The sequence below is a fragment of the Plecotus auritus genome, assembly GCF_963455305.1.
Source record: "Plecotus auritus genome assembly, chromosome: 7".
Classification (NCBI taxonomy): domain Eukaryota; kingdom Metazoa; phylum Chordata; class Mammalia; order Chiroptera; family Vespertilionidae; genus Plecotus; species Plecotus auritus.
In genome coordinates, this window is record NC_137774.1 from 137,766,843 (window position 1) to 137,785,575 (window position 18,733).

Below are 18,733 nucleotides of genomic sequence, written 5' to 3' on the forward strand. Positions count from 1 at the left end.
AGATATATTAGGTTAAATATGTTCGGTTAAGTATATTAGGTTATTTTCACCTGTTTCTTTCATGTTTTTAGCATGGTTATTAAAATTTCTAATTACATATGTGGCTCACATTACACTAGTGCTAAGCTAAAGACTATGACACAGCCTCCTCTGGAATTAGGTGTGGACATATGATGACGCTTTGGCTAACGAGATGTGAACAGAAGTAATGTACACCATGCCTGAGTTGGGCTTTTCAAAGGAAGGAAGGTGCTCTCCACGATTTCTTTCTGTTCTTACTGGCTGGATGCAGATGAATGGTGCTGAGCTGGCTGCAACTATGCCAATAAGGATAATGCCCCAGGGATGGCAGAACAAGGCAGAAGGAATGTGGTCCCTGGATAACCTCAGAATGAGCCACCCTACTCTCCAGCTTAGACTTTCACATAAGAGACATTCTTGTCTTATTTAACCTTCTCTTTAAGTCCCTTTGAAGTATCTCAACTATATTCTAACTAATACAAAAGGGTTTAAGAAATCTCCTAAAGGAGATTCTCTCTCTCTCTCTCTCTCTCTCTCTCTCTCTCTCTCTCTCTCTCTCCCCCCCCCCTCTTTCTCGCTCTCGCTCTCTCTCCCTCCCTCCCTCCTTCCCTCTCTATCCAAAATCAGTAAATGTGCCCCATCAGTGTTGCTCAGTGGTTGAGCATTGACCTAGGAACCAGGAGATCACGGTTCAATTCCAGGTCAGGGCACATGCTCAGGTTTAAGCTTGATCCCCAGTGCGGGTGTGCAGGAGGCAGCTGATTGATGATTATCTCCCATCACTGATGTTTCTATCTCTCTCTCCCTCTCCCATCCTCTCTGAAATCAATAAAAAAATATAAAATAAAATCAGTAAACATATCCTCAGGTGAGGATGAAAATAAAAATAAAATAAGTAAATAAACCTTGGAGCTGTATGAATTAAATTCCATGTTGAATACAATGTTTATTGAAGGACAAGTCATTAAAATGTACTAATTTGAAGCTTACATAGAAATTAAAATGCAACCTATTATTTAGAACTTAGACAAGAGAATATTTTGGGGGCAGAAGTAACACCAACAGATTTTGTTTAGAATTTCGAATGCATGGTGATATTAAGACCGGACTGACTAAAATTGATTGTAAGTTTTTTTCTGCAGAAAATGTACCCCGTCATTGCCTGCACCCTGGCCAGGCCGGGGAGGAGGGTGGGACATGGCCACTGCCCATCCCTGGGATGCCACTGGAAATTGAGAAGGCCCAAGGGGACAGAATCAAGGTCAGTAAAACACAAGTGCAGAGTGGTAGAAACAGAACAAAAGCAAACAGATAAATCCTTGGGAGTGACTAAATGAGAAGTCACCTTCAAGTTTAAAATACAACACATTTGAAATGCAAACAGGCTGCTGGATAGCATAAGCATGCTGGGAACAGAGCACAGGTATTGAGAGGTCAGAACTCTGGGTTCAGAATACTTTGCCTACTCTGAAGCTTTTCCTCTAAGAAATAGCCATGAACTTGGAAGTCATAATAGCATATTAGACTCCATGTAAAAAAAAAAAAAGAGGGGGGGGGGTTGTTTTGTTTTTGTTTTTGTTTTTTTTTTCATCCTGGAAAGATTTAGGATGACAAGCTATGTCAATCAGGCCCTCAAACACAGACAACTGTCTTACGTAGTTTGTGACAAGTGTAAAGAGGAGGCCCTTCGCCGAAACCGGTTTGGCTCAGTGGATAGAGCGTCGGCCTGCGGACTGAAAGGTCCCGGGTTCGATTCCGGTCAAGGGCATGTACCTTGGTTGCGGGCACATCCCCAGTGGGAGGTGTGCAGGAGGCAGCTGATCGATGTTTCTCTCTCATCGATGTTTCTAGCTCTCTATCCCTCTCCCTTCCTCCCTGTGAAATATCAATAAAATATATTTAAAAAAAAAAAAAAAAAGAGGAGGCCCTTCATTTCACTAAACAGTCAAATCTGGAAATGTAGAGGCAGTGAAACTGTTCAGATCCGTTGATTCGAGCATAAGCTCTTCTGGTGTCTCTTACAAGTGAACAGGCAGGATATTTCCCCTCCCAGCCTTCTGGGTAATGCCAGCAGAAAGTGAAGAGAGAAAGAAGTTCCACAGACCAGGGATCAATAAACTGCTGGACCTAGAGCAAGTTGCTAACCTCTCAGATCTTCTTAGCTTCCTCATCTATAAAACAGAGATGATGAAGTGATGGGAGGGATTAAGGATAGCAGGCCTAGTGCTCAACAAAGGGAAAGCAACTGACAAATGGCTATCACCCTCATTATTATCAGACTCCAGAACTCCAAACCAAATTACACAAAGAGGTCTTTGGATAGCTGATGAAAATTCCACCAGGTCCTCTCTGTAAAAGGGCCTCAGATGCTACAGGGACTGCTCAGGTAGTGGGTAAGCTCCGTTTTTCCAACTGCTAAAAGGCATTTCCACAGTGGCTCTACCTGCTCCTCCCTGTGGCAACCGCGTGCTAATTAAGTGAAGTCCCCTCTGCTGCAGTAGGAATGCTGTGGGCTCTCCCTCCACAAGATGTAGAAGTGAGAAATTTTTTTTAGTGTTAAAGAGCCAGAGCCCTCCCAAAGAGGCCCCACAACTCAAGACTCCAGGATAGTCGATGTATACTTCACCCAAAACAATTCTAGTATGAAGAATCAACTAATAAAATACTGTGTTATTGCCGCAATTGAGCATGACTCCAAATACCGATTAAATGAGCGAAACCAGTTCATTACCCTGCCATCACCTTTGGAACACCAGCCAACGAGAGGAGGGTCTTTTTGTCACTGGCTTGGAAGGATTAGAAGAGAAACTTAATTTCTTAATGAAAGGGGGAGCCAAACATTTACAAACCGTTTAAATGTATGTATTCCCAATATGAGAGAAGTACTCACAAAAGCCTGTTCTGGTGGTATTTTTCCTGAAAGGGCGATTCGAGGTCTAATAAAATGCCTCACTCATGCTTTTTTTTCAAGTGTCTTTATACTCTAACTAAACAACAGAAGGAAAGAAAAACAGTGGTTTTTTGAGAGTTTTTATTTTTTGTTTGTGTTTTATTTTTTACAACCTCAAGTACAGAACCAAAACTCCTACCAGAACACGGCCACTCATGAGTTTTTTCTTACACAGCCGGCCTGAGGCTTTCCTCCCCCGTGTGAACTGGCTCCACATTTTCCTTCCACATTATTAAATGCAGAAGTGCTAAATTAACAACAAGCCGTAGGAGCTGGCGTGGCACCAACTGATCACATTCACCGCTTTCCCACACGTATGTTTGCAGCAATAGCAAAGGATGCCATAAATAACTTTTCACGAGGGAGCTATCAGTTGTTAGGTTTTGGTTTTAAGCTTTCCAAAGTATCACCATCTATAACTTCATTTCATTGGCAAACCACCCAATTTTATCTAGAAAGTTGATATCATTTCCATTTCATAGATGAGGAAGCCAGGAGTGGAAAACACTCATCTAAAGAAAAACTAGGTTTGCACCCCGATCTCAAGTTTGATTTTAAGACTCTAAGAGAGAACTGCATCTTTTTAATTTAAATTCTTTATTGTTGAACGTATTACATATGTCTCCTTTTTCCCCCATTGACCTCTTCCTAGCCGCTCCCACCCCCCAGCACATGCCCTCACCCCCCTACTGTCGGTGTCCATTGATTATGCTTATATGCATGCATACAAGTCCTTTACTCTCTTGTCCCCTTCCCCCTCCCCTGCCTTCCCTTTGAGGTTTGATGGTCTGTTCGATGCTTCTCTGTCTCTGGATCTAATTTTGTTCATCAGTTTACATTGTTCATTATATTCCACAAATGAGTGAGATGATGTGATACTTACCCTTCTCTGACTGGCTTATTTCACTTAGCATAATGCTCTCCAGGTTCATCCATGCTGTTGCGAATGGTCAGAGTTCTTTCTTTTTTATAGCAGCATGGTATTCCATTGTGTAGATGTACCACAGTTTGCTAATCCACCCATCTGCTGATGAGCACTTAGCCTGTTTCCAAATCTTAGCTATTGTAAATTGTGCTGCTATGAACATAGGGGTGCATATGTCCTTTCTGATTGGTGTTTCTAATTTCTTGGGATATATTCCTGGAAGTGGCATCACTGGATCAAATGGGAGTTCCATTTTTAATTTTTTGAGGAAACTCCATACTGTTCTCCACAGTGGTTACATTAGTCTGCATTCCCACCAGTAGTGCACGAGGGTTCCTTTTTCTCCACAGCCTCACCAACATTTGTCATTTGTTGATTTGTTGATGATAGTCACTCTGACAGGTGTGAGATGGTACCTCATTGTCATTTTAATTTGCATCTCTCAGATGATTAGTATCTTTGAGCATTTTTTCATATGTCTCTTGGCCTTCTGAGCATACAGTGGGGTCAAGACAGTCTCTTCAATAAATGGTGTTGGGAAAATTAGACAGATACATGCAAAAAAATGAAACTAGACCACCAACTTACACCATACACAAAAATAAACTCAAAATGGATAAAAGACTTAAATGTAAGAAGGGAAACCATAAAAATTTTAGAAGAATCCATAGGCAGCAAAATATCAGACATATCTCGTAGCAGTATGTTTACTGACGCATCTCCTAGGACAATAGAAACTAAAGAGAAAATAAACAAATGGGACTACATCAAAATAAAAAGCTTCTGCACAGCAAAAGAAACCATCAACAAAATCCCGCTGCATGGGAGAACATATTTGCCAATGTTATATCCAATAAGGCCCTAATCTCCAAAATTTACAGGGTACTCATACACTTTAACAAAAGGAAGATAAACAATACAATAAAAAATGGGCAAAGGACCTAGATAGACACTTTTGAGAGTGGACATATAGAAGGCTGAGAAATAACTACATTTTAAGCAAATGTGACCTATTAATAAATCTTTAACTCGCTCATTTTTGTGAACATTAATAATACAGAAGAAAGTGCTGCTTAAACAGAGTACATGATCATTTGACCTCTCCTGGCTGAAATTTTCTAGAGTCTAACCATCAAAGCTCTGCCGAACTAGTTGACAGTTAAGTGGCATTCTGATGCAAGGCACACAAAATAGACTTAATAAGGCTGTTTAACTTTCTTCGGTTTGTTTTGTGTGTGTTTTTATCATACATGCAACTATTTACATTATTGCTCATAGCCTCACAGAAGGTGACAGATGAAACTGAGAACTGGGGTATGAGTATCATTTATGGGCTTGGGGCTAGTACCTGCCAATTCCCTGCAACAGAAACACAGAGAAGAATCTAAGGAAGAGAGCTGGGATGAGGGGAAAGAGCCTGCAGGGAGTGTCCACCCAGGCCCAGTTCACACACCTGATCACCAGCTCACACACCCCCTTGTCATATTGCACAGCGTAGTGCTAGTGTCCTAGGCTGGCCATTTTCAGAAGTGCTGTTTCCTATATGTGCATCTCACCTTAACCATATATGGTTTTGACATTCAGCCCTGCTAATAAGATACAATATAAAAATGGAACGTTGACTTTATTGTTAACATTTACTAAACAATTGATTGGTTTGCCAATAAATGGTATATTCCCACACAACTAGTTATTCCTAAATAAGAAAAGAAAAAAGAAAAAACAATGTAGAAAACCAGTTTCCTAAGCATAAAGAGAAGTTTATACTGATGTCCATAGAAAGGACTGCCTGTCACTGCATAAATGTCAACCCCTACAAGCATGTCTTCTTAAGTCTGTTTGTAGTCCTCAGTTTTACATGGAACACACTACAAAGTTATAGGCCTTTAAACGCCTAGTGATGTAAGTCTCGCTATCTACACTGTGTAACCCCCATTATAAGAAAGGGAAGACTTTTGGTGAAAGAAACCACTGCCATTTTTATTTTTAAAAATTTGCCTACTGCATACTTGTACTTCAACTACAATAATTCTACACTCAATAGGGAAAATGAACCATAAACTTATCCTATCAGAGAAAACAAGCAGTGAGTTAACCATTAGATTTAAGTCACACATAAAAATATAAGGCAGACTATGAAAAATCCTGTGGCTGACAAGTCACAGATAAAAATCAACACAACTTACAAAAGTGTTTTTATTATGTGATGAAATATATATAAAATCATAACTAAATTTATATGCATGTTTACTAATCAGAAATATACTGACCCAATATCCAAAGGCAATCACATCACATGAATGCTCCCAATAGCTATACAAGTTACTAAACTAATTAAGAATTCTTCTTTGTACATATTTATATAATTTCTTAATTTACAAAAAGGAGATTTTTTTGCACTACTTCTACCGCAAGATGCTACAGGCCAAGAAAGGCTACTTCATGCCCTGGCTCGTCTTCCCTTCCGGAGTCCCCTTGGCTGGCCATTTTTAGCACCTCAGAGCTCTACACCAGCACCTGCCCTAGCAGCCACCTCTCGGGGAGGGGAACCTGTGTCCCCACCTCACAATCAGGGGCTGCAGCAAAGTTTTCACATCCTTCAGATTGTCCTATTTAGCACCTCACTTATAACAGAGACCAATATTATATTTTTCTAATTTGATTTATTTCAAGATAGCTCAGGCTTATTTAAAAATGTGTGTTAAATTGTATATTTGTGAAATAGAAAATGGAAATTCCCTCTAATCTCTCCATAGAACAATACTTCACGTACATCTGGCCTCTGAGTGGATCTGTCAGCAGCACGTCTCAGCACCTACTTGGTAAAATCCGGCATGCTGGAGCCAAGGAGATCTGCTCACCAGACAGAGGCATCCTGGCTGGATGTCATCAGTCTCCAAAATAGCTACCATTCTCTCTGCCCTGTAATAAACCTTGAATTCAACACAAACAAAAGTAAGGGGCAAAAAGGAAAAGGAACTGTGAAAGTGTCCCAGTATGGAAATCAACCACATATTTGGAATTCTATGGGAATAAGTTAACAAAAAGAGAGCAGGCACCTGGCAGGAAAAAATGTTAAGGAAATTATTGAGATGTGATACATATCCTGTCAAAACAGCGCATGAAGTGGTGATTCATCCGATTAGTATCATCTAAATGCTTTGTTACTTTAAATGCTCCGTAAGTTTATCAATATTTCATTGGGTACAGAAGAATTTTTAAACACATTTAAGTACTGAGCTGTTCAAATAATCCTATGCCCAACAATAAATACCTAGCACATAGTCACTGTATTCTCAGCAGTCCTCTCTAAGGTCACTAAGATCGAGCACTCTCAGCTGCCTCCCCTCGTTTAGCTTTGGCTAACGCTGTGGCCATCAATGTAAGTCCGAGTTGTGGAGGCTTGGCCCTGGACTGGAGCGCTGTTCCGACAACACAAACATCAGAATCAGTTCACCCTTGGCAAGTCGAGCAGAACACCGAAACCTTGATCAAACACCTCCAGCATTCTGTAAGGCTGTTTTCACTCTCAAGTGTCCATAGTTAGAAAAAGGATACTATACAAAGCTAGGTTTTTCTATACAAATTTAAGGTGTAAACTCATTACAAGCATATTTGCCAAAACAAATTAAAATACAAAAGAATAGTATTTTCTTTCTAGTTTCTCTCCCCTACCAAATAGTTACTGTAAATGTTTAATGTACTTATAAGCCCAAATGTAAAAAGAGTTTTTAACTTATCAATGACAAGTAATTACATAATTTTGGCAAATAAAAGATTGAAAGCAAGTGCAAGAGTTTGTGATGGAATGTGACATCGGAAAGATATCCACTCCAATTATATTTATGAGCTAAGATGAAATATATAGACTTTCATTAAAATGTCTATTTCTTAAATTCACTTGTTTTTATAACATCACTGAAGCAGAGACCTATTTACAATATAGTTTGTATTTAAGACATTAGAACAGGAAAAAAAAAAATACTAGACAATACCGTACTTTTATTCCCATTATACTAGGTATGGCTCCCAGGAAAATGCCTTCATTCAAGCTGCCAAGAACACCTTGCCCCACACCATCTCCACATCAAAATATATTTATTTGCTTTCACAGCTACTGGTTTGGCAGCCCTGAGAGCTCCTTAAAAGCTACTCCCAAGCCTCCAGCACCCAGTGTATGCCTGCCTCATAGTAAGTACTAGCCAAACTCAACTCAGATAGAAGGCTCAGACTCCCTGGGATGGAAAAGCTTTGGAAAGAACACTTGGATAAGAGGGTTTAGAGCCCCTACACCCAGCAAGTAAAAGTGCAAACAGAATAATGCCCCAAGTCCAAATCACCTGTATCACAGGATGTCTTTATCTTGAGGTTCTGTAAGAAGTGGAGGGACATTATGCCTTAAAATGACACCTTTTTTATGAGCACAAGTTTGTTTTCTTTCATATTACTAGTTAGGAGCTACATGAAATACTATAGGTTTTAGAAATTTGCAACACCTTTTGAAAATAGGTTGTGAAATCAAACAGAAGAGAAATCACCAAGTTTCTTAAGAGAAAAGGGGGTGGAGCCGAAGGGGCAGTAAAGAAGAGAAGAGGGAGCGGGAGAAAAGAGAGAGAACCATTATAAATGTTATTTTAGCTAAAATTAGACATCTATCAAAAATGCCATAAATTTCAGGACACATTTCCCACCCAGCCTAAATGGAGTTAGGTACGTGAAGCCCCAATGGCTAAAATGAAATGAATACCCACTTTCAGTCATTTTTGAATTCAATTAAAAATAATTACTAGATTATTCCTGGTTGATTCCATCTCACTGCTCATGAAGTATTCAGACAACAATAGCATGAGCTGCCAGCACAAGGAAACCTCAGGATATGAGCAATCATTTCTCCCTGTAAAGATGCAGCACTAAAACAGCATCTTCAAACCCAGATTCCTGAAGAGTTGAGATGCTGCCAATAAAGTGTCTGAAAGCACACCTGGAATCAAGCGTTATGCTAGTAGTCCAAGAAAGAGGTAAGACACCATCCATACTCCATGGAAACACAGAACTTGAGAGATGGAACACACCATGGAGAAGGGCTGAGCACAACCCCTCAGGTTTCCAATGAGGTCACCAGGGCCCAGAGAGGTGACACCGCTCACCTGGTATGTGTGTCAGTCTCAGTGCTAAGATTTCAACCCAAATTCTGCTTCTGGTTCAGCTTTTGCTACACCCATACTGGTTCTTTCTTCCTTCCCTTCTTCCTTTCTTCCTTTCTTTCTTTCTTCTTTTCTTTCTTTTTTATTTTTTTGTGGTGTCATTTGTTGTTGTTTTTTAAATTTCTTTATTGATTAAGGTATCACATAGTTGTCCTCATCCCCCCATTCCCATCCCAAACCCCTCCCCACGCATGCCCCCACCCCCCTGTTGTCCGTGACCACTGGTTAGGCTTATATGCATGCATACAAGTCCTTTGGTTAATCTCTTCCCCTTACCCCCACCCTCCCCTACCTTACCTCTGAGGTTTGACAGTCTGATCGATCGTTTCTTTCTTTCTTTTCTTTCTTTCTTGTTGAAAGTATTACAGATGTCCCCTGTATTTATTTCTTTGTTTTTCCTTTTGACCCCCTCCACCCTGCACCCACCTCTCCCAGGCCTTCATCACTTTATTGTCTGTATCCATAAATGCATATAAGTTCCCCTTTAATCTCTCCCACTCACTCCCTCACCCCCGCCTTCCCTCTGAAATTCAACAGTCTCTAGATCTATTTTGTTCATCAGTTTATTTTGTTCATTCAGTTTCACATATGAGTGAGATCATGTGATACTTATCTTTCTATTTTCTGACAGGTGTGAGGTGACACATCATTGTCATTTTAATTTGTATCTCTCAGATGATTAGTGACTTCGAGGATTTTTTCATATGTCTCTTGACCTTCTGAATGTCCACTTTGGAGAGGTGTTTATTTAGTATCCTTTGCCCATTTTTAAGTTGGATTGTTTACCTTCCTTTTGTTAAGTTGCATGAGTTCCTTATATATTTTGGAAACTAACCCCTTATCAGATGTATCATTGGCAACTATGTTCTCCCATGCAGTGGGCTCTCTTTTCATTTTGTTGATGTTTTCTTTTGCTGTACAGAAGCTTTTTATTTCGATGTAGTCCCATTTATTTTCTCCTTAGTTTCCTTGCCCTAGGTCAGTGGTCGGCAAACTCATTAGTCAACAGAGCAGCAAACCGCGGCTCACGAGCCGCAGGTGGCTCGCAAGCCGCAGTTTGCCGACCACTGCCCTAGGTGATGTATCGGTAAACATATTGCTACAAGAGATGTCTGAGATTTTGCTGCCTATGGCTTCTTCTAAGGTTGTTATGGTTCCACAGCTTACATTTCAGTAATCTACCCATTTTGAATTTATTCTTGTGTATGGTGTAAGTTTGTGGCCTGGTTTCATTTTTGCATGTACCTGTCCAATTTTTCCAACACCATTTATTGAAGAGACTGTTCTTACTCCTTGTATGCTCTTGCCTCCTTTGTCAAATATTAATTAAGCATAATGGTGTGGGTCAATTTCTGTTATGTTCCATTGACCTATATGCCTATTCTTGTGCCAGTACTATGCTTTACCAATGCAACAACAACAAAAAAAAAAACTGATACTTAAGAATAAACTTAACCAAGGAGGTAAAAGACCTGTACTCAGAAAACTACAGGACATTGAAAAAAGAGATTGGTAGAATCAACATCATTAAAATGTCCATACTACCCAAAGCAATCAATAGATTCAAGGCAATCCCTATTAAAATGCCAATGGCATATTTCACAGATCTAGAACAAACACTGTAAAAATTTATACGGACCCAAAAAAGACCCCGAATAGCTGCAGCAATCTTAAAAAAGAACAAAGTTGGCAATACCAGGTATCACAATACCAGATATTAACTTATACTATAAAGCCACTGTACTCAGACCTTTTTGTAATATATATTTTATTGATTTTTACAGAGAGGAAGGGAGAGGGATAGAGAGTTAGAAACATCAAAGAGAGAGAAACATCGATTAGCTGCCTCTTGCACACTCCCTACTGGCGATTGAGCCTGCGACCCAGGTAAATGCCCTTGATCGGAATCGAACCCAGGACCCTTCAGTCCATGGGCCAACGCTCTATCCACTGAGCCAAACTGGTTAAGGCCAAACTGTCTTTTAAAAACCTTATTGCACACAACCTACTACCATTTTTAAATGAATGTCATAAAACACCAATCATGGTCAGTTCCCACTAAAAAAAACTGCTCTCGCCCTGGCCAGGTTACTCAGTTGGTTGGATTATATGCACCCCGCATGTTCATTGTAGCATTATACACAATAGCCAAGTCATAGAAACAACCTAAGTGCCCATCAACAGATGGGTGGATAAAGAAAATGTGGTATATAAACATGACGGAATATTATTCAACCATAAAAAAGGAAGTCTTGCCTTTTGCAACAACATGGGTGAACCTGGAGGGCACTACACTAAGTATAATGTCAGACTTTAAAAGACAAATACTGTCTGCTATAAAATACAGTATCAGTAATATGTGGAATCTTTTAAAAAGCCAATTTTGGCCCTAGCTGGTTTGGCTCAGTGCATAGAGTGTTGGCCTGCAGACTGAAGGTCTCGGGTTTGATTCAGGTCAAGGGCATGTACTTCGGTTGCAGGCTTGATCCCTGGTCCTGGTCAGGACCCATGCGGGAGGCAACCAATCAATGTGTCTCTCTCACATCAATGTTTCTCTCTGTGTGTCTCCCCCCTCCCTTCCACTCTCTCTAAAAATCAATGGAAAAATATCCTCAGGTGAGGATTAACGATAACAAAAAAAGCCAATTTCATAGAAACAGATAATAGAATGATAGTGGCCAGGGGCTGGGGGCATGAGGAAATGGGGAGATGTAGGTCAAAAGGTAAAACTTCTAGTTACAAATTCTGAGGACCTAATGTACAGCATGGTGACTATAGTTAAAGTGTTACTACATACTTGAAAGTTGCTCAGAGTAGATCTTAAGTGTACTCACCACACACACAAGAAAAGAGTTAACTATATGAGGTGATAGCTGTGTTAATTATCTTGGTTTTGATAATTAATCCACATGTACATGTACATATTTTAAGTACATGTGATGATTTGATGTACAATTACATTTTCCAATTATACACCTGGGAGATTCTGAACCCAAGTAATTTCAATGAACAACCAGGCTTGGAATCCCGGGTTATGGGCTCAAATAACCCATAATCACCTCTACCATTTGAAACTCTATCCCTCTCTCTCTCTCTCTCTCTCTCTCTCTCTCTCTTCCCCCTCCCGCTCCCTTCCTGTCTCTCTAAAAATCAATACAAATATTTTTTTAAAAAAGAAAGAAAAGGAGGAAGACTATTGACAAAGAGCCAGGTGGCAATGCACAGACAATACACAAGGGTCATTAGGGAAGAAGGAAAATTGACTCAGAAAGAACCATCCAGCCCAGTAAAAACCTCTTGATCTACACCACTGCTCAATGTCTCAGACCTCCTTTGCTTTGAGTCCTGGTTTACAGCATCCCTGCAAAGGCCAATGGTGATGTTTCCCTGTGTGTCTGGTGTGGAAATTTTATCATGAAATTCAGAAACAATCAGCCCACTCGCCTTTCATCTTCCCAGAGCTACCTCACCTCTCTTCCCTGTGCGGGACTCCTCAGAAGAGAGAGGGAGCAGGGTAGTCTATGACCTGCATCCATGGGATCCAGACTTTCATGTCTGAAATCTCCCTGGACTAAATCCAGAAAGATAACTCAGTCATTTCAACCTGATGACTGTCTGGTGACCAAGGTGAGGTACATTAACAGTCGATAGCAACAGTCGATAACCCCTGCAAATGCTTACTGACTACCCACTGAGGGGTGGCCTGGTGAACAGTGAATTCCTGGCAGTGTTGCCCAAAACAGAAAGGCTGACTTGACCAATGCCCTCCTCACTTTGAAATTTCATAATGTTAGAACTGGCAGGTTCTTAGAGACCATCAAGTCTACTCCATTCCATCTCACCAGATGAGAACATTGAGATCCAGAGAGGGCGCATGCTCACACAAGATTACACAACTGTCTCTATCCCTGCCTCAAACGCAAAGCCTCAGGTGCTTTCCCCTGCGGTCATGCTGAAATCTCACTGCCTTCTGAAACCTGGGAAACCTGGTAGAGTGACTTTTTTTAAAATGTCTATTTCCTTCTGTTACAAATATAACCACCAACATTTTCTGGCTCCTACTCTCTGCCAAGTGCTAGTAGAAGAGCTCTCTGTAAATTTACTCACTGTGTTCTCACAACCACCCAAGGGGACAGGTTACAATGATTATCCCCATTTCACAAATGGAACCCTGAAGTAGAGAGAGGTCACACAGCCGGGCAGAGGCGGGCTGTCTAACGAGACAGTCTGGCTCCAGAGTCCCCACTCTTAACCACTTTGTTATGGTTCGTGAAAGATAATTTCTTTAAATCATAAAAGGATGGAAGAAAAGGAGCAAGCCGTAAGCACAAAGGGCATGATCACTTGTGTCTGAAAATGAATTTCAGAGCTAAACCATAAATTCCACTAATATATGTAATAGATCTCTTGACCACCTATTTATTAAGTTAAGGGAAAGTCTACGCATACCATAAGAAAATATACAAAGCATATTAACATTTTAAGCATTTTTTAAAAGGCGGAATGATCTACCTGAGATAGGCAGAACGTTATTTGAGCGCTGGTTTTAGAAGGGTCTCTTTTGGACATGCCCTGGAAAGTGAAGGTGTCGCTGACCTCACCTCGCCTTCACTCTCGGACACAAGATGTCTCCTCTGCTGTTAAAAGAATATTACTTTTTCATTAACTTTCTACAGAAATCCAGCCTCAAATTGACAAGTAAGGAAAAGATTAAACTAAAATAAGAGAAGACACCTCTGAAGACAAATAAAAACATATCTGATACAAGTGTTCAAAACCAAGATCACTGAAACAAAAACCCTCTAATCACTTATATTACTTTTATACTTGCCCTGATATTTAAAATGATGTCAAATCTCATTATCTTGGTTATCCAGGAGAAGAAATCCAGGAGCAGTAATGGTAGAAATAAACAAATTACAATTGTGCCTAAGATCAAATTTCAAGGGGAAAACTGCAGTCAATTAAGAAGATGTATTATCACATAAAAAAGTTACATGGCATTTTACCAGCCAAATTATCTTAGTATCAAGTGTGCAAAAGTCCACTCAAAATGCAAGATCCCAAAAACTCTGAAACCAGAAAAGTATTGCCTTAAACATGAAAGCCACAGTCCAGAGAATTAAAGCAAAGAACAGCGTCGGGAGCATAGTGGGCCTTCAAATATTTGTTGAATGAATATACATCAAGAAAATGGTGACAGAAAGAGGAGCATGAAGGAAACTGCGAAAATGGCTAAGGCAGTGTGACACTGCTTTGAACTTTTGAGAACTTTTTAATACCAGGAACGTAACAAAAGGACTAAGGAATATAGATAGATACTGGACAAAATGACAGACCACTACTACTAGTATATCCAATCAGGGCAAAATGTTGGGTGGTATAGGACCTGACCTGCACTTCTTAAGATAAATATCACCAAGCCTAGCTTTGCCTATGTAAGGGATCTGGACTCAAGCCCTATAGAGCGGAATCATATTTACAGTACAGCTCTAACATGGCAAAATTCCCTGGATTTGGTGCATTTCAATTACAGCACTGGTGTTGTTTTTTAATTTAGAACTCTCAATAGTAGTTGTCCAGCTTGACCCATCTCTTCACAACAAATCTTATTTAAGGTTACGGGGGGAGAGGGGGAGATATCCTATAGCTTCTCAGCTCCACTAAGTACAAATGCAATTCGACAAAACCTACATAAGCCAGATCTGCCATATCTGATCAGTAAATTAAAGCATGATAAAATTACAGTCAGGTGGGGAGTTCAAGAATAACTTGTATTCTGTGCAGTACCATCCTAGCCATGCCCCAATCATAAAGTATTTTCCAACATTTACGTAATAAATCTTTTCTGGGGAGTCAGTATTGGTTAGAACCCTGGCAGGACTTAAGGTTGGAGCTTAAGAACCAGTATAGTGGTTACCAGTTTTGTACAGAATGTTTAATATAAAAGTAATATTATATTCCACCACTTACTTTAATACCTGTTTAGAGCACATTTCCTTTTCTCACATGGCATATACCAAAGGAGGTCATGTATCAGAGCTCACCTGAAATTCCTGCCCAATTTAAGTCTTATCCACAGCCAAAGTCTTCTGCAGTGTTCACATAACTTTTAAAAAGGTGTGAAACCCAAGTGAGGCCCCTGATGAAATTTCATAGAGCCTCAGTTACCAACTGCAATAAAAAATACCTCGTTTTATTATGCTTCACTTTATTGCATCTCACACATGCTGCATTTTTTTTTTTTTTTACAAATGAAGGCAAGACCTTCCACCAGCAAAAAAAAAAAAAAAAAAAAAGAGAGAGAGAGAGAGATTGCAACTCTCTTTATTGCAATACTCTCTTTATTGTGGAGGTATGGAATCAAACCCAAAGTATTTAGGAGCTATGCCGGTACTGTTTTCCTCTTTGTTTCTAAACTGCTTAAAGGACAGGATAGGTGCTTCAAAGGAAAGTCTACTGGCACACCTGTTGCATAACTTGTTCTTGGTCAGCCAGGTTTTGATAAGGAAGAAAATACAGTCAAAAGCAGGACAAACACTGATTCTCTGTTCTCCATTCTCCCATTAGCCAGGACATTCTTCTGAGTCACACACCCAGTAGCCAGCTGTGCCTTGGTTTCCCTAACCACTACATAGGAGGTCTGATGCTATCCAAATTCCTATTTGACCAAAGGTAACAAGCACACTCACATAAAATGTCCACATCGGAACATTACATTGAAATACTGTGTTATATAAATTCCAAAGGCTTTTGCAGTATTCATTTCTTTTCCTCCAAAGACTCCAAAGGGGTTAACGTGACCATTAATCTAGATTGGGCAAATACCTATGTGCTTTCAGAACCTGTGCACAAAAACCCAGGACCGGTATATAGAAACCTTCCCGGGTAAAGTTACCACTCTGCTTGGATAATCAAGTGCAAAAGAGCAACCCACACAACATAACAAGGACAGGTCTTTTCTTTTTGCTTTTGTTGTGAAAACAGGATTTTGCTTCCCCTGACAGCTTCGGGGCCTAGGAACACCTGATGACAAGTTTCAGAAAACTGGAGACCCCGTGGGACCCCAAATGATCAGTTCTTTCTGAACGTCGTACTTTTCCGTGTTTCTTACCCAGCTGGCACTGGTCTGCTGGTTCACCTCCATAACTCTGGGTCTGCGGATATTTGTCAAAGCCCAGGCAGGGGTCAAGGAGGAAGAAGTGTGCAAACACAGATGTTGCTGCCTTTGCTTGACCCACCCAGGTGCAACCAATGGGGGCAGGCTGTGCACTCCTAGGGAGCAGATGCCTTCTCTCCTGGCAATCGAATTGGTGTCTGGGAAACCAGAGCTGGGTTTCCAAGGCGGCCTGAGCACCCAGCTCCCACACAGCCCTGGACAGGCCAGGATACCTCCTCGGCCAAGCACAGGCCCATCATTATGACCCCTGCAGAAGCTCCAAGCACGGGAAGGTTAGGGCACCACCACCCACACCCCGGGTGTTCAAGGGACAAACAAATCTATAAAATAAGCATCAAGAAATCAATCCAGCCGAAACCGGTTTGGCTCAGTGGATAGAGCGTCGGCCTGCGGACTGAAGGGTCCCGAGTTCGATTCTGGTCAAGGGCATGTACCTTGGTTGCGGGCACATCCCCAGTGGGGGGTGTGCAGGAGGCAGCTGGTCGATGTTTCTCTCTCATGGATGTTTCTAACTCTCTATCCCTCTCCCTTCCTCTCTGTAAAATATAAATAAAATATATTTTTTTAAAAAAAGAAAAGAAATCAATCCAACAGAATTCTGACAGCCTCTCCTAACTGCAGATTCCTTTTAAGACTCAGCAGATGTTACCACACGAAAGAAATGCTATGGCCTCTGTCCGTGCTTGTGGTTGGTCTGCTTTCTGGGGACCCAGCCCCGCCAGGCACCCTCAACCCGGAGCCGAGGCACCGATGGGGAGCGGAGACCGCCAGCTTTCGAGCATCTGCCTTCTCCGCCGTACGAGTGCCATTTATTTCCCCAGCGTCCGAAGGGCACTGGCCGGGCTTCCACCCACCCATCCCGGTCCCCGGAGGTGGGGTCGAGAGGGGCCGCCAACACCTCCTGGGTGCGCATCGGCTGTGCCGCCCCGGAGACCTCGCGCTCCGCAGCTGCCGCCGCGCCGGGCGGTGCAGCCCTTTGCACTTGTTGCCGTTCCCGAAGGGCCGGGAGGCTGCGGCCATCCCTCGCGCCGCCGAGTCCGCAGCAACACCCCCTCTCCACCTCGGCTGACCCTCGCCGTCCCCGGGTCCTGGAGAAAGTAGCTCCGCGCGGTGAACTCAGGTGAGGCGGCGCAAGTTCTGTGCCCAGGGCTGCAGAGAGGCGCAGGGCATGGAGCCCAGAGATCACTTACCTGGAGCGGTGGCCCCGCAGCCTCCACAGCCGAGCGAGGTGCTGCCTCCGCGCCCTGCCCGAGGGCGCCCGGAGCCGGGAAGGCTCTCCGAAGCTGCCAACGCCCGGTGGCGACCCGGCGGCCAGCGCGGAGGGGCGGAGCCGCGGCCGCGCTCCCAGGCCGGGGTGGCGGCGCCCGCGCTGGTGCCGCCCCCGCTCCCCGCTCCCCGCGCGCCTGCCGGCTGCCACAGGATCCCGGCCTGCCCACCGCCCGCCCGGCATCACATGGCCCGGCCCGCCCGCCGCCGCCGCCGCGCCCGACACCGGCTCCAGGAGGAAACCTGAAACCCCGCCTGAGCTGCCTCCGCCAGCCCCTCCCGCCGCGGGGTGGTGGCCCGCTGGCCTCGGCTTCCCTCCCCGGGCACGGAGCGCCCCGGTGGGCGGAGGCTGGCGCGGCCCTGCCCGGCCGGAGGAGGGCGAGGTTGCGCCCTGGTGGCGGCGCCTGCACGGCCCGGGCTCCCTGGGGCCTCGCTTGGCGCTGCCTGAGGGAGGAGCTGGCCTGCCCGCTCCTGAAAGGACTTGTGCCAGGCCCCAGCGAGGCTTAGGCTGCCCTCTGCCCAAAGCCACCGCACCTGTGACACAACGTGGCTCAAGTATTACTTTAAAATCTTGAGGCTCATGTTCCCCTGGGCCAGAGCTTGCAAGCTGAGATTCTCTTGGTGTTCATACACCCAGGCGGCTCCATGAAAAGTCTTCCTAATTCAAACATTCCCATGAAAACTGCAGCCTGCTTTTACAATGTGAGAGGGACTCCCTTACCATCCATCCAACGTGCTTTATCAGTTAAAACCATCACAGCCCCAAGCGGAGAACCCGCTCCATCCACCAGGCCTTCGTAAAACAGACTTCAGACAGTGATAGCAGCATTAAAGGCAAAAATCCCAATTTGACTTTTCTTGTCATTAGCATGAATCTCTGGTTTGTTTTTCCTGCAAAGCCCTGCTGCCCACAAGACCAGGGCGTGTGTATGGCCTGAGGAAGCTGGCCACCCAGGCACCTATCCAGAAGGGAGCACATGCCCCAGTTGTCACCAACACCTCTCCTGGCCACCTCAGCCCCCCTTCACATCCTCACCTTGTCCAGTCCACCTTGAGGACAAGAGTGAGGCAGGAGAAGACAGCAAGGATACACTGCCATAAGTCTGAAGTCCTTAGCTCTGCTCCAAGGCAAAGGTGATGCATTCTGCTTAATAAAGAGACCCCAAACTGGCATGGCGCGCCTGACA

At 43.0% G+C, this 18,733-nt stretch overlaps 1 protein-coding gene across 3 annotated transcripts in view; it reads right to left on the reverse strand.

Annotated features, from left to right (window-relative positions):
- The window catches only part of ARHGEF28 (Rho guanine nucleotide exchange factor 28), a 297,368-nt gene extending 279,649 nt beyond the window's left edge, over window positions 1-17,719 (reverse strand). For 2 of the 3 annotated variants that reach the window (XM_080682719.1, XM_080682718.1), the window contains exon 1: window positions 17,471-17,583. The gene's annotated coding sequence lies outside the window, so the exon portion shown is untranslated. Of the gene's footprint in view, window positions 1-17,470 lie in introns of all 3 variants that reach the window. The other variant, XM_080682721.1, reaches the window with a different exon arrangement.
- Window positions 17,720-18,733: the final 1,014 nt, after the last annotated feature.